The 16,803-nt window shown below is 37.1% G+C and overlaps 1 protein-coding gene across 3 annotated transcripts in view; it reads right to left on the bottom strand.

The window, feature by feature from the left end:
- Positions 1-16,803, bottom strand: part of ntmt1 (N-terminal Xaa-Pro-Lys N-methyltransferase 1) — a 78,784-nt gene that overhangs the window by 1,973 nt on the left and 60,008 nt on the right. The gene's annotated exons all lie outside the window — the stretch shown is intronic.

Here is a 16,803-nt window from a genome sequence, read left to right as displayed (position 1 = left end):
CAAAGTAGGTGGTAGAGCGATTACAAATGTGTTTGGACTACATCAAAACATGCGTCTCTGGCAGAAGGTTGAACTACACGCTCATAAGACGGAGTCTGTGAGTGGCCATAGGTGGGGCGTAATCAATATGACATCACATTGATAGGGAAACAGCCTGTTTTGTGTAAGATTACACAAAGAAGAATAGACGGATTTGTATAAAACAGGATGTTTCTACACACACACACACAGGTGACTCATTTTCTGCTAGAAACACATTTAAAAGTGCATTTTCTAGGTTGGGGGGCTTTAAAGGTCCAGTGTGTAAATTTCCTTCCGGCATCTAGCGGTGAGACTGTGTATTGCAACCAACAGCTCAGTCCACAGCTCACCCTCCTTTTCAAGCATCGTGAAGCTACGTTAGTCACCACAGGACAAATACGTTATCGTCTGAGACAACGTAGTGACAAAATGTGCTCTATAGAACAGTTTGTCCATTTAGGGCTACTGTAGAAACATGACAGTGCAAAATGGCCACTTCCATGTAAGGAGACCCGTGGTGTATATGAAGATAAAAACAACTTATACTAAGGTAATAAAAAGATTATTTTGTAAGATCTTTATAATTACGGATATTATAGTTATGCATATATTATATTACATTGCATATTATGTATAGAGATCGTTCTGAAAGTTACATAGTGCACCTTTAACCCTCATAAGCCCATATTTTCCTGTATATGTGGGTAAAAATGACCCCAGAAATTAAAAGAGTGATTACAAAAAATATATAAATTTTTAATGATACAAATAATTTATAGTTTACCACTCAATTCCTCAACTACACCATTAGCTTACTTACCTATAAAATATAAAATTTTAATGAAAAATTTACATAAATTATGATCTAAATTTAATTTAAATTGTTTTTAGATATTAATCTAGAAGTTATGTGTTGAATTCGGTCATTTGGTGTTTAGAAAAAAACAAAAGAATTACAGTTTGGAAAATAAAACATTTCGACCAGCAGATGCCCACAGAGACCCATTCATTTTACTGGTAATGACCAACTGCTCAACATCAGTACTTTAGTGAAACATTTTGTGAATTCATGTATATATAAACATTAGAAAGGACATTAAAAAGAAATATTTCAAATAGTAGATTTTTTTGTAGTTTTAAATGTATTTCAAAAATGTCTGTTGTAATAAAATGGCACAGAAATTTGAATGAATGTAAGTGTGTGTGTATCTGTGTGTGTGCGCATTTGTGACTTTGTCTTTCTGTGTGTGCAAGTTTTACTGTGTCTTTGTGTGTGTGAGAGTCTCTGTGTGTTTGTGCGTGTGTGTACATCATTGTTTTGCATCTGTGGCTGATTTTTGCCAAATTCTGTAAAAAAATGCTCTCAGTGGCAGTCATAACTTTGTGTGTTTGTGTGTGTTTGAGCATGTCTTTTCTATATTGCATTTGTGCTCTAGTACCAGGCCTACCTTTCTGTGTTAAAATTTTCTGATTTATTCTGGATGCATTGATTTTTTTTACAATTTTTTTTTTTTTGCATTTCTCATTCATTTCAATTGGGGTCATTTTTACCCCCAAAGGGCCTCTTTTGGAAAAGAATTTACACATCTCTTTAGAACGACTGAATCAAGCGCAGTTTTTTTATATGAATCTTGACAGATAATCTGGAAAAGTCTCAAAATCATATTCCACTGAGATGAAGGGAACCAAGTTTTTAAACTAAAGAAAAGTTGCTTGAGGATAAGATTAAAGTGTTGTTTGGGATTTTCTGGTTACTATAGACAGTTTCATCGGACGCACGTGATACACATCTGGATCCGAACCTTACTTCCGGTTTAGTTTTTTAATGGTCTGACTAGTTGCTAAACTGATCTCTTGAACAAATGCCTCGTCGAAAATAACAAATGTTTTGGTCTCCTAGGTAATCTACGTGCTTTTTTTGCTTGTTAAATAAATAAACTACGTTTAAATAACTTTTTTGTTATTTATTCATACCGGAGTTTACCGGAAGGTACGTGCGGACCGCGACAGCTGCATGTTTATGTTGTTACTGCTGAAACGGTCTATAGGGGTGAATGGTGACTGAGGTGGTAGAAACCAGAAAACCCTTCAAGCTTCAAAATAACCCAAACCTTTCACTCGTGGGTTTTAAGACATTTACTCCTCTGCTTTCTTGTTGTGGATATCACTGTTGTTTAAGTTACACGATTTTAAAGTAAATATCTTAAAATTGCCTAAATAACAGCTCAGACACACGGAGAATGTGCAAGAGAACGCTTTTGGGTTCTAAAGAACAAAGACAGACAATGGGGTCTTAAACGACACGAAGGTGAGTAAATCATGACAAAATGTACATTTTTGGGTGAACTATCCCTTTAATCTTAGCTCTAGATAACAGAAAACCCAAGCTGAAGCGCAAACAGCGTAACACACTAGATCCAAATGTAGCTCAGGTGTCAGAAAGATTCATGGAAAGCACAGCAGAGCTCACATGAAAACGACTGTAACTGTAGTAAGTTATATTTAAATATTTACTATATTAAAATTCCTGGATAGTGTTTTTGGAACCTTGCCATACTAAATTATAACTGCGGTCAAGCCAGCCGCCACTCCGAAACAGACGGTCAAACCAGCCCCCCGTTTTTTTTCTGTGTGCACATAAATTAGACATTACGGTAAATGCACGAGAGGAATGATTTCAAAATAAAAGTTTCTCACTTAATCTGTTGATATTTCTGTTGCATTATGTGTCTGTTTTAAGTCATTGCTAGGGCATTATGGGTGGTTGCTAGGCTGTTTCTCTTGCATTCTGTGTGGTTGCTAGGGTTCTATAAGTGGTTGCTAGGCTGTTTCTGTTGCATTCTGTTTGGTTGCTAGGCTGTTTCTGTTGCATTATGTGTCTGTTTTAAGTCATTGCTAGGGTATTATGGGTGGTTGCTAGGCGGTTTTTCTTGCATTCTGTGTGGTTGCTAGGCTGTTGCTAGGGTTCTTTAAGTTATTGCTGGGGTATTGTGGGTGGTTGCTGGGCGGTTTCTCTTGCATTCTGTGTTGTTGCTAGGCTGTTGCTAGGGTTCTTTAAGTCGTTGCTAAGGTATTATGGGTGGTTGCTAGGCGGTTTATGATGCATTCTGTGTGGTTGCTAGGCTGTTTCTTTTGCATACTGTTTGGTTGCTAGGCTGTTTCTGTTGCATTATGTGTCTGTTTTAAGTCATTGCTATGGTATTATGGGTGGTTGCTAGGCGGTTTCTCTTGCATTCTGTGTGGTTGCTAGGCTGTTGCTAGGGTTCTTTAAGTTGTTGCTAGGGTATTGTGGGTGGTTGCTAGGCGGTTTCTCTTGCATTCTGTGTGGTTGCTAGGCTGTTTCTAGGGATCTTTAAGTCATTTCTAAGGTATTATTGGTGGTTGCTAGGCGGTTTATGATGCATTCTGTGTTGTTGCTAGGCTGTTGCTAGGGTTCTTTAAGTTGTTGCTAGGGTATTATGGGTGGTTGCTAGGCGGTGTCTCTTGCATTCTGTGTTGTTGCTAGGCTGTTGCTAGGGTTCTTTAAGTCGTTGCTAAGGTATTATGGGTGGTTGCTAGGCGGTTTATGATGCATTCTGTGTGGTTGCTAGGCTGTTTCTTTTGCATACTGTTTGGTTGCTAGGCTGTTTCTGTTGCATTATGTGTCTGTTTTAAGTCATTGCTATGGTATTATGGGTGGTTGCTAGGCGGTTTCTCTTGCATTCTGTGTGGTTGCTAGGCTGTTGCTAGGGTTCTTTAAGTTGTTGCTAGGGTATTGTGGGTGGTTGCTAGGCGGTTTCTCTTGCATTCTGTGTGGTTGCTAGGCTGTTGCTAGGGTTCTTTAAGTCATTGCTAAGGTATTATGGGTGGTTGCTAGGCGGTTTATGATGCATTCTGTGTGGTTGCTAGGCTGTTTCTTTTGCATACTGTTGCTAGGATGTTTCTGTTGCACACTGCAAGTCGTTGCAAGGGTATTATGGGTGGTTTCTAGGCTGTTTTCTTTGCTTCCTGTGTGTGTTTTAAGTCGTTGCTAGGGTATTATGGGTGGTTGCTAGGTTGTTTCATTTGCGTTCTGTGTGGTTGCTGGGCTGTTACTAGGGTTTTATGCGTGGTTGCTATGTTGTTTTTGTTGCATTCTGGTTGCTTCCTAGGCTATTGCTAGGGCTTTCCAAGTGGTCGCCAGGGTATAGATCTGGCCCTCTATGTAATTGCTAGACTGTTGCTAGGGCACATGGGTGGCTGCCAGTCTGCCTCCGCTGCATTCTGTGTCTGCTCAAGTCGTTGCTAGGGTATTATTGGTGGCTGCTAGGCTGTTTCTTTTGCATTCTATGTCTGTTAAAAATCATCGCTAGGGTATTATGGGTGGTTGCTAGGCTACTTCTGTTGCATTATGTGTCTGTTTAAGTCGTTGCTAGGGTATTATGGGTGGCCGCTATGATGTTTCTGTTGCATTCTGTGTCTGTTTTAAATCATTGCTAGGGTATTGTGGGTGGTTGCTAGGCTATTTCTATTGCATGTTAAGTCGTTGCTAGGGTGTTGTGGGTGGTTGCTAGGCTGTTTCTATTGCATTCTGTGTCTGTTTAAAGTCATTGCTAGGGTATTATGGGTGGTTGCTAGGCTGTTCCTGTAGCATTCTGTGTGGTTGCTAGGCTGTTTCTATTGCATTCTGTGTCAGTTTAAGTCGTGGCTAGGGTATTGTGGGTGCTTGCTAGGCTGTTTCTATTACATTCTGTGTCAGTTTAAAGTCATTGCTAGGGTATTATGGGTGGTTGCTAGGGTATTATGGGTGGTTGCTAGGCTGTTTCTATTGCATTCTGTGTCTGTTTTAAATCGTAGCTAGGGATTTATGGGTGGTTGCTAGGGTATTATGGGTGGTTGCTAGGCTGTTTCTGTTGCATTCTGTGTCTGTTTTAAATCATTGCTAAGGTATTGTCGTTGTTTGCTAGGCTATTTCTATTGCATTGTGTGGTTGCTAGGCTGTTACTAAGTTTTTTTTAAATGGTAGCTAGGTTATAGCTTTGGTTTTCTCTGTGATTGCTAGACTGTTGCTAGGCTATATTGGTGGTTGCTAGGCTGTTGTTCTGGCGTTCTTTGTGGTTGCTAGGGAATTATGGCGGTTGCTAGGCTGTTGCTCTGAGGTTCTGTGTGGTTGCTAGGTTGTTGTTGTGGAATTCTGGTTGGTTGCTATGCTATTGCTCTTGTTTTCTGGGTGATTGCTAGACTGTTGATGGGGTTTTATTGGTTATTGCTAGGCTGTTGTTGAGATATTATGGTGGATTACTATGAAGTTGCTAGCATATTAAGGTGGTTATTAGGCTGTTGTAAAATACAGCTTTCCAAAATAACCTAAATACATATTTATAAGATCAAATACATGTTTATTTCTATAAGATCAAACACATGTGCAAAGGAAACTTCCTGTTTGCGCAGAATAATTTCACCTCAGAATGACAGTATACCACCTCAATGTGTCACTCACACTGTATCAGCCCAATCTGATATGGAGTTTGTAAAATGCAGCTCTCCAAAATAACCTAAATACATGTTTATTTCTATAAGATCAAATAGGTGCTTAAAGGAAACTACCTGTTTGCACAGAATGATTTTACCTCAGAGTGACAGTATACCACCTCAAGGTGTCACTCACACAACATCAAGTCAATCTGACACGGAGACTGGAAAACACAGCTCTCCAAAATATCATAAATACCTGACTGCCTCTACAAGATAAAATAGTTTTCTTCAAATCAAATAGATGTTTAAAGAAAACTACCTGTCTGCACAGAACGATTTCACCTCAGAGCGACAGCACACCACCTCAATGTGCCACCCAAACCATATCAGGCCAATCTGACATGGAGCTTGCAAAACACAGCTCTCCAAAACATCATAAATATTTGATTGTTCTTATAAGATCAAGTAGATGTTTAAAGAAAACTACCTGTTTGCACAGAATGATTTTACCTCAGAGTGACAGTATACCATCTCAGGGTGTCACTCACAACGTATCAGGCCAATCTGATATGGAATTTGTAAAATACAGCTCTCCAAAATAACCTAAATACATGTTATTTCTATAAGATCAAATACATGTTTAAAGGAAACTGCCTGTTTGCACAAAGTAATTTCACTTCAGAGTGACAGTATACCATCTGAGGGTGTCACTTACATCATATCAGGCCAATCTGATATGGAGTTTGTAAAATATAGCTCTCCAAAATAACCTAAATACACGTTTATTTCTATAAGATCAAATAGGTGCTTAAAGGAAACTACCTGTTTGCACAGAATGATTTTACCTCAGAGTGACAGTATACCATCTCAGGGTGTCACTCACACCGTATCAGGCCAATCTGATATAGAGTTTGTAAAATACAGCTCTCTAAAATAACCTAATTACATGTTATTTTATAAGATCAAATACATGTTTAAAGGAAACTACCTGTTTGCACAGAATAATTTCACCTCAGATTGACAGTATACCACCTCAATGTGTCACTCAAACCATATCAGGCCAATCTGATATGGAGTTTGTAAAATACAGCTCTCCAAAATATCATAAATACTTGATTGTTTCTATAAGATCAAATAGGTGCTTAAAGGAAACTACCTGTTTGCACAGAATGATTTTACCTCAAAGTGAAAATATACCACCTCAATGTGTCACTCACACAATATCAAGTCAATCTGATATGGAGTTTGTAAAATACAGCTCTCCAAAATAACCTAAATACATGTTATTTCTATAAGATCAAATACATGTTTAAAGGAAACTACCTGTTTGCACAGAATAATTTCACCTCAGATTGACAGTATACCACCTCAAGGTGTCACTCACACAATATCAAGTCAATCTGATATGGAGTTTGTAAAATACAGCTCTCCAAAATAACCTAAATACATGTTATTTCTATAAGATCAAATACATGTTTAAAGGAAACTACCTGTTTGCACAGAATGATTTTACCACAGAGTGACAGTATACCACCTCAATGTGTCACTCAAACCATATCAGGCCAATCTGATATGGAGTTTGTAAAATACAGCTCTCCAAAATATCATAAATACATGATTGTTTCTATATGATCAAATAGGTGCTTAAAGGAAACTACCTGTTTACACAGAATTATTTTACCTCAGAGTGACAGTATACCATCTCAGGGTGTCACTTACATCATATCAGGCCAATCTGATATGGAGTTTGTAAAATATAGCTCTCCAAAATAACCTAAATACACGTTTATTTCTATAAGATCAAATAGGTGCTTAAAGGAAACTACCTGTTTGCACAGAATGATTTTACCTCAGAGTGACAGTATACCATCTCAGGGTGTCACTCACACCGTATCAGGCCAATCTGATATAGAGTTTGTAAAATACAGCTCTCCAAAATAACCTAATTACATGTTATTTTATAAGATCAAATACATGTTTAAAGGAAACTACCTGTTTGCACAGAATAATTTCACCTCAGATTGACAGTATACCACCTCAATGTGTCACTCAAACCATATCAGGCCAATCTGATATGGAGTTTGTAAAATACAGCTCTCCAAAATATCATAAATACTTGATTGTTTCTATAAGATCAAATAGGTGCTTAAAGGAAACTACCTGTTTGCACAGAATGATTTTACCTCAAAGTGAAAATATACCACCTCAATGTGTCACTCACACAATATCAAGTCAATCTGATATGGAGTTTGTAAAATACAGCTCTCCAAAATAACCTAAATACATGTTATTTCTATAAGATCAAATACATGTTTAAAGGAAACTACTTGTTTGCACAGAATAATTTCACCTCAGATTGACAGTATACCACCTCAAGGTGTCACTCACACAATATCAAGTCAATCTGATATGGAGTTTGTAAAATACAGCTCTCCAGAATAGCATGAAAACTCAATTATTTCTCTAAAATCAAATAAATGTTTAAAGGAAACTACCTGTTTGCACAGAATGATTTTACCACAGAGTGACAGTATACCACCTCAATGTGTCACTCAAACCATATCAGGCCAATCTGATATGGAGTTTGTAAAATACAGCTCTCCAAAATATCATAAATACATGATTGTTTCTATATGATCAAATAGGTGCTTAAAGGAAACTACCTGTTTACACAGAATGATTTTACCTCAGAGTGACAGTATACCATCTCAGGGTGTCACTCACACCGTATCAGGCCAATCTGATATGGAATTTGTAAAATACAGCTCTCCAAATTAACCTAAATACATGTTATTTCTATAAGATCAAATACATGTTTAAAGGAAACTGCCTGTTTGCACAAAGTAATTTCACTTCAGAGTGACAGTATACCATCTGAGGGTGTCACTTACATCATATCAGGCCAATCTGATATGGAGTTTGTAAAATATAGCTCTCCAAAATAACCTAAATACACGTTTATTTCTATAAGATCAAATAGGTGCTTAAAGGAAACTACCTGTTTGCACAGAATGATTTTACCTCAGAGTGACAGTATACCATCTCAGGGTGTAACTCACACCGTATCAGGCCAATCTGATATAGAGTTTGTAAAATACAGCTCTCCAAAATAACCTAATTACATGTTATTTTATAAGATCAAATACATGTTTAAAGGAAACTACCTGTTTGCACAGAATAATTTCACCTCAGATTGACAGTATACCACCTCAACGTGTCACTCAAACCATATCAGGCCAATCTGATATGGAGTTTGTAAAATACAGCTCTCCAAAATATCATAAATACTTGATTGTTTCTATAAGATCAAATAGGTGCTTAAAGGAAACTACCTGTTTGCACAGAATGATTTTACCTTAAAGTGACAATATACCCCCTCAATGTGTCACTCACACAATATCAAGTCAATCTGATATGGAGTTTGTAAAATACAGCTCTCCAAAATAACCTAAATACATGTTATTTTATAAGATCAAATACATGTTTAAAGGAAACTACCTGTTTGCACAGAATAATTTCACCTCAGATTGACAGTATACCACCTCAACATGTCACTCAAACCATATCAGGCCAATCTGATATGGAGTTTGTTAAATACAGCTCTCCAAAATATCATAAATACTTGATTGTTTCTATAAGATCAAATAGGTGCTTAAAGGAAACTACCTGTTTGCACAGAATGATTTTACGTCAGAGTGACAGTATACCATCTGAGGGTGTCACTTACAACATATCAGGCCAATCTGATATGGAGTTTGTAAAATATAGCTCTCCAAAATAACCTAAATACACGTTTATTTCTATAAGATCAAATAGGTGCTTAAAGGAAACTACCTGTTTGCACAGAATGATTTTACCTCAGAGTGACAGTATACCATCTCAGGGTGTCACTCACACCGTATCAGGCCAATCTGATATAGAGTTTGTAAAATACAGCTCTCCAAAATAACCTAATTACATGTTATTTTATAAGATCAAATACATGTTTAAAGAAAACTACCTGTTTGCACAGAATAATTTCACCTCAGATTGACAGTATACCACCTCAATGTGTCACTCAAACCATATCAAGCCAATCTGATATGGAGTTTGTAAAATACAGCTCTCCAAAATATCATAAATACTTGATTGTTTCTATAAGATCAAATAGGTGCTTAAAGGAAACTACCTGTTTGCACAGAATGATTTTACCTTAAAGTGACAATATACCCCCTCAATGTGTCACTCACACAATATCAAGTCAATCTGATATGGAGTTTGTAAAATACAGCTCTCCAAAATAACCTAAATACATGTTATTTTATAAGATCAAATACATGTTTAAAGGAAACCACCCGTCCGCACAGAATAACTTCACCCCAGATTGACAGTATACCACCTCAACATGTCACTCAAACCATATCAGGCCAATCTGATATGGAGTTTGTTAAATACAGCTCTCCAAAATATCATAAATACTTGATTGTTTCTATAAGATCAAATAGGTGCTTAAAGGAAACTACCTGTTTGCACAGAATGATTTTACGTCAGAGTGACAGTATACCATCTCAGGGTGTCACTCACACCGTATCAGGCCAATCTGATATGGAGTTTGTAAAATACAGCTCTCCAAAATATCATAAATACATGATTGTTTCTATGAGATCAAATAGGTGCTTAAAGGAAACTACCTGTTTGCACAGAATGATTTTACCTCAGAGTGACAGTATACCATGTCAGGGTGTCACTCACACCGTATCAGGCCAATCTGATAAGGAGTTTGTAAAATACAGCTCTCCAAAATAACCTAAATACATGTTATTTCTATAAGATCAAATACATGTTTAAAGGAAACTGCCTGTTTGCACAAAATTATTTCACTTCAGAGTGACAGTATACCATCTGAGGGTGCCACTTACAACATATCAGGCCAATCTGATATGGAGTTTGTAAAATATAGCTCTCCAAAATAACCTAAATACACGTTTATTTCTATAAGATCAAATAGGTGCTTAAAGGAAACTACCTGTTTGCACAGAATGATTTTACCTCAGAGTGACAGTATACCATCTCAGGGTGTCACTCACACCGTATCAGGCCAATCTGATATAGAGTTTGTAAAATACAGCTCTCCAAAATAACCTAATTACATGTTATTTTATAAGATCAAATACATGTTTAAAGAAAACTACCTGTTTGCACAGAATAATTTCACCTCAGATTGACAGTATACCACCTCAATGTGTCACTCAAACCATATCAAGCCAATCTGATATGGAGTTTGTAAAATACAGCTCTCCAAAATATCATAAACACCTGATCGCTTCTACAAGATCAAATAGGTGCCCAAAGGAAACCACCTGTTTGCACAGAATGATTTTACCTTAAAGTGACAATATACCCCCTCAATGTGTCACTCACACAATATCAAGTCAATCTGATATGGAGTTTGTAAAACACAGCTCTCCAAAATAACCTAAACACATGTTATTTTATAAGATCAAATACATGTCCAAAGGAAACTACCCGTTTGCACAGAATAACTTCACCTCAGATCGACAGCACACCACCTCAACCTGTCACTCAAACCATATCAGGCCAATCTGATATGGAGTTTGTTAAATACAGCTCTCCAAAATATCATAAATACTTGATTGTTTCTATGAGATCAAATAGGTGCTTAAAGGAAACTACCTGTTTGCACAGAATGATTTTACGTCAGAGTGACAGTATACCATCTCAGGGTGTCACTCACACCGTATCAGGCCAATCTGATATGGAGTTTGTAAAATATAGCTCTGCAAAATAGCATGAATACTCAATTATTTCTATAAAATCCAATAGATATTTAAAGGAAACTACCTGTTTGCACAGAATGATTTTACCTCAAAGTGACAATATACCACCTCAATGTGTCACTCACACAATATCAAGTCAATCTGATATGGAGTTTGTAAAGTGCAGCTCTCCAAAATAACCTAGATACATGTTGTTTCTATGGGATCAAATACATGTTTAAAGGAAACTACCTGTTTGCACAGAATAATTTCACCTCAGACTGACAGCATACCACCTCAAGGTGCCACCCACACAACATCAAGTCAATCTGACACGGAGCCTGCAAAACACAGCTCTCCAAAATAGCACGAAAACTCAATTACTTCCCCAAAATCAAACAGATGTTCAAAGGAAACTACCTGTTTGCACAGAATGATTTTACCACAGAGTGACAGTATACCACCTCAATGTGTCACTCAAACCATATCAGGCCAATCTGATATGGAGTTTGTAAAATACAGCTCTCCAAAATATCATAAATACATGATTGTTTCTATATGATCAAATAGGTGCTTAAAGGAAACTACCTGTTTGCACAGAATGATTTTACCTCAGAGTGACAGTATACCATCTCAGGGTGTCACTCACACCTTATCAGGCCAATCTGATATGGAGTTTGTAAAATACAGCTCTCCAAAATAACCTAAATACATGTTATTTTATAAGATCAAATACATGTTTAAAGGAAACTACCTGTTTGCACAGAATAATTTCACCTCAGATTGACAGTATACCACCTCAATGTGTCACTCAAACCATATCAGACCAATCTGATATGGAGTTTGTAAAATACAGCTCTCCAAAATATCATAAATACATGATTGTTTCTATGAGATCAAATACATGTTTAAAGGAAACTGCCTGTTTGCACAGAGTGGTTTTGCCTCGGAGTGACAGTGTACCATCTCGGGGTGTCACTCACACCGTATCAGGCCAATCTGATATGGAGTTTGTAAAATACAGCTCTCCAAAATAACCTAAATACATGTTATTTCTATAAGATTAAATACATGTTTAAAGGACACTGCTTGTTTGCACAAAATCATTTCACTTCAGAGTGGCAGTGTGCCATCTGGGGGTGCCGCTTGCACCGTATCGGGCCGGTCTGATGTGGAGTTTGTGAAATATAGCTCTCCAAAATAACCTAAATACATGTTTATTTCTCTAAAATCAAATAGATGTTTAAAGGAAACTACCTGTTTGCACAGAATAATTTCACCTCAGATTGACAGTATACCACCTCAAGGTGTCACTCACACAATATCAAGTCAATCTGATATATAGTTTGTAAATTACAGCCCTCCAAAATATCATAAATACTTGATTGTTTCTAAAAGATCAAATAGGTGCTTAAAGGAAACTACCTGTTTGCACAGAATGATTTTACCTCAAAGTGACAATATACCACCTCAATGTGTCACTCACACAATATCAGGTCAATCTGATGTGTAGTTTGTGGATTACAGCCCTCCAAAATATCACAAATACTTGATTGTTTCTATGGGATCAAATAGGTGCCCAAAAGAAACTACTTGTTTGCACAGAACGATCCCACCTCAGAGTGACAGCATATCATCCGAAGGTGTCACTCACAACATATCAGGACAATCTGATATGGAATTTGTCAAATACAGCTCTTCAAAAGAATTTAAATACACATTTTATTTTACAAACTCTGTATCAGATTGACTTTATATTGTGTGAGTGACGCCTTGAGGTGGTATGCTGTCAATCTGAGGTGAAATTATTCTGTGCAGACAGGTAGTTTCCTTTGGAAATCTATTTGATCTTATAGAAATAAACATATATTTAGGTTATTTTGGAGAGCTGTATTTTACAAACTCCATATCAGATTGACTTGATATTGTGTAAGTGACATATTGAGGTGGTATACTGTCACTCTGAGGTAAAATCATTCTGTGCAAACAAGTAGTTTCTTTTAAACATTGATTTGATTTTATAGAAATAAACGTGTATTTAGGTTATTTTGAGGAGTTATATTTTACGAACTCCATATCAGATTGGCCTGATATGGTGTAAGTGACATCCTCAGATGGTATACTGTCACTCTGAGGTAAAATCATTCTGTGCAAACAGGTAGTTTCCTTTAAGCACCTATTTGATCTTATAGAAATAAACATGTATTTAGGTTATTTTGGAAAGCTGTATTTTACAAACTCCATAACAGATTGGCCTGATATGTTGTGAGTGACACCTTGAGGTGGGATACTGTCACTCTGAGGTAAAATCATTCTGTGCAAACAGGTAGTTTCCTTTAAACATCTATTTGATCTTAACAAAAACTATTTGATCTTATAGAAACAACCAAGTATTCATGATATTTTGGAGAGCTGTATTTTACAAACTCCATATCAGATTGACTTGATATTGTGTGAGTGACACCTTGAGGTGGTATACTGTCACTCTTAGGTAAAATCATTCTGTGCAAACAGGTAGTTTCCTTTTAACATCTATTTGATTTTATAGAAATAGACGTGTATTTAGGTTATTTTGGAGAGCTGTATTTTACAAAATCCATATCAGATTGGCCTGGTATGGTGTGAGTGACACATTGAGGTGGTATATTGTCACTCTGAGGTAAAATCATTCTGTGCAAACAGGTAGTTTCCTTTAGGCACCTATTTGATCTTATAGAAACAATAAAGTATGTATGATATTTTGGAGTGCTGTATTTTACAAACTCCATATCAGATTTACTTGATATTGTGTGAGTGACACATTGAGGTGGTATACTGTCAATCTGAGGTGAAATTATTCTGTGCAAACAGATAGTTTCCTTTAAACATCTATTTGATTTTATAGAAATAAACGTGTATTTAGATTATTTTGGAGAGCTATATTTTACAAATTCCATATCAGAATGGCCTGATATGGTGTAAGTGACACCTTCAGATGGTATACTGTCACTCTGAAGTGAAATTATTTTGTGCAAACAGGTAGTTTCCTTTAAACATGTATTTGATCTCATAGACATAAACATGTTTTTAGGTTATTTTGGAGAGCTGTATTTTACAAACTCCATGTCAGAATGGCCTGATACTGTGTGAGTGACACATTAAGGTGGTATACTGTCACTCTGAAGTGAAATTATTTGTGCAAACAGGTAGTTTCCTTTAAACATGTATTTGATCTTATAGAAATAAACATATATTTAGGTTATTTTGGAGAGCTGTATTTTACAAACTCCATATTAGATTGACTTGATATTGTGTAAGTGACATATTGAGGTGGTATACTGTCACTCTGAGGTAAAATCATTATGTGCAAACAAGTAGTTTCTTTTAAACATTGATTTGATTTTATAGAAATAAACGTGTATTTAGGTTATTTTGAAGAGTTATATTTTACGAACTCCATATCAGATTGGCCTGATATGGTGTAAGTGACATCCTCAGATGGTATACTGTCACTCTGAGGTAAAACCATTCTGTGCAAACAGGTAGTTTTCTTTAAGCACCTATTTGATCTTATAGAAACAATCAATTATTTATGATATTTTGGAGTGCTGTATTTTACAAACACCATATCAGATTGACTTGATATTCTGTGAGTGACAAATTAAGGTGGTATACTGTCACTCTGAGGTAAAATCATTCTGTGCAAACAGGAAGTTTCCTTTAAGCACCTATTTGATCTTATAGAAACAATCAAGTATTTATGATATTTTGGAGGGCTGTATTTTACAAACTCTATGTCAGATTAACTTGATATTGCGTGAGTGACACCTTGTGGTGGTATACTGTCACTCTCAGATGAAATTATTCTGTGCAAACAGGTCGTTTCCTTTAAGCACCTCTTTGATCTTATAGAAATAAACATGTATTTGATCTTATAGAAATAGCAAACCTGCACTGGGCCTTTAGGCTATGCCTATACAGGGCCTTCGTAGGCTTACTTGCAGGAAATATCCTAGCAACCAATTTAAATACCATAGCCTAGCAACAGCCTAACAACCACCCTTAATATGCTAGCAACTTCATAGTAATCCACCGTAATATCTCAACAAAAGCCTAGCAATAACCAATAAAACCCTATCAACAGTCTAGCAATCACCCAGAAAACAAGAGCAATAGCATAGCAACCAACCAGAATTCCACAACAACAACCTAGCAACTACACAGAACCCCAGAGCAACAGCCTAGCAACTGCCATAATTCCCTAGCAACCACAAAGAACGCCAGATCAACAGCCTAGCAACCACCCATATAGCCTAGCAACAGTTTAGCAATCACAGAGAAAACCAAAGCTATACCCTAGCTACCATTTAAAAATAAATTTGTTACAGCCTAGCAACCACACATAATGCAATAGAAATAGCCTAGCAAACAACGACAATACCTTAACAATGATTTAAAACAGACACAGAATGCAACAGAAACAGCCTAGCAACCACCCATAATACCCTAGCAATGACTTTAAACTGACACAGAATGCAATAGAAATAGCCTAGCAACCACCTACAATACCCTAGCAACGACTTAGAATGCAATAGAAATAGCCTAGCAACCACCCACAATACCCTAGCAATGATTTAAAACAGACACAGAATGCAACAGAAACATCATAGCAACCCCCCATAATACCCTAGCAACGACTTAAGCAGACACATACTGCAACAGAAATAGCCTAGCAATCACCCATAATACCCTAGCAATGAATTAAAACAGACATAGAATGCAATAGAAACAGCCTAGCAACCATGCAGAATGCAACAGAAACAGCCTAGGAACCACCCATAATACCCTAGCAATGACTTTTGACAGACGGGATGCAATAGAAGCAGCCTATCAGCCACCAATAATACCCTAGCAACGACTTAAACAGACACAGAGTGCAACAGAGGCGGACTAGCAACCACCCATAAACCCTAGCAACAGTCTAGCGATCACAGAAAACCAAAGCTATACCCTAGCAACCACTTAGAAAGCCCTAGCAATAGCATAGCAAGCAACCAGAATTCAACACAAACAACCTAGCAACCACGCATAAAACCCTAGTAACAGCCTAGCAACCACACAGAATGCAAGAGAAACAACCTAGCAACCACCCATAATACCCTAGCAACAACTTAAAGAACCCTAGCAACAGCCTAGCAACCACACAGATTGCAAGAGAGACCACCTAGCAACCACCCATAATACCATAGCAACAACTTAAAGAACCCTAGCAACAGCCTAGCAACCACACAGAATGCAAGAGAGACCGCCTAGCAACCACCCATAAAACCATAGCAATGACTTAAAACAGACACAAAATGCAACAGAAACAGCCAAGCAACCAAACAGAATGCAACAGAAACAGCCTAGCAACCACTTATATAACCCTAGCAACCACACAGAATGCAAGAGAAACACCCTAGCAACCACCCATAATACCCTAGCAATGACAACAGACACATAATGCAACAGAAACAGCCTAGCAACCAAACAGAATGCAACAGAAACAGCCTAGCAACCACTTATAGAACCCTAGCAACCACACTGAATGCAAGAGAAACCGCCTAGCAACCAC

This window comes from Misgurnus anguillicaudatus, chromosome 22 (assembly GCF_027580225.2).
Source record: "Misgurnus anguillicaudatus chromosome 22, ASM2758022v2, whole genome shotgun sequence".
NCBI classification, from domain to species: Eukaryota; Metazoa; Chordata; class Actinopteri; order Cypriniformes; family Cobitidae; genus Misgurnus; species Misgurnus anguillicaudatus.
This window is presented reverse-complemented; position numbering and strand designations above follow the sequence as displayed.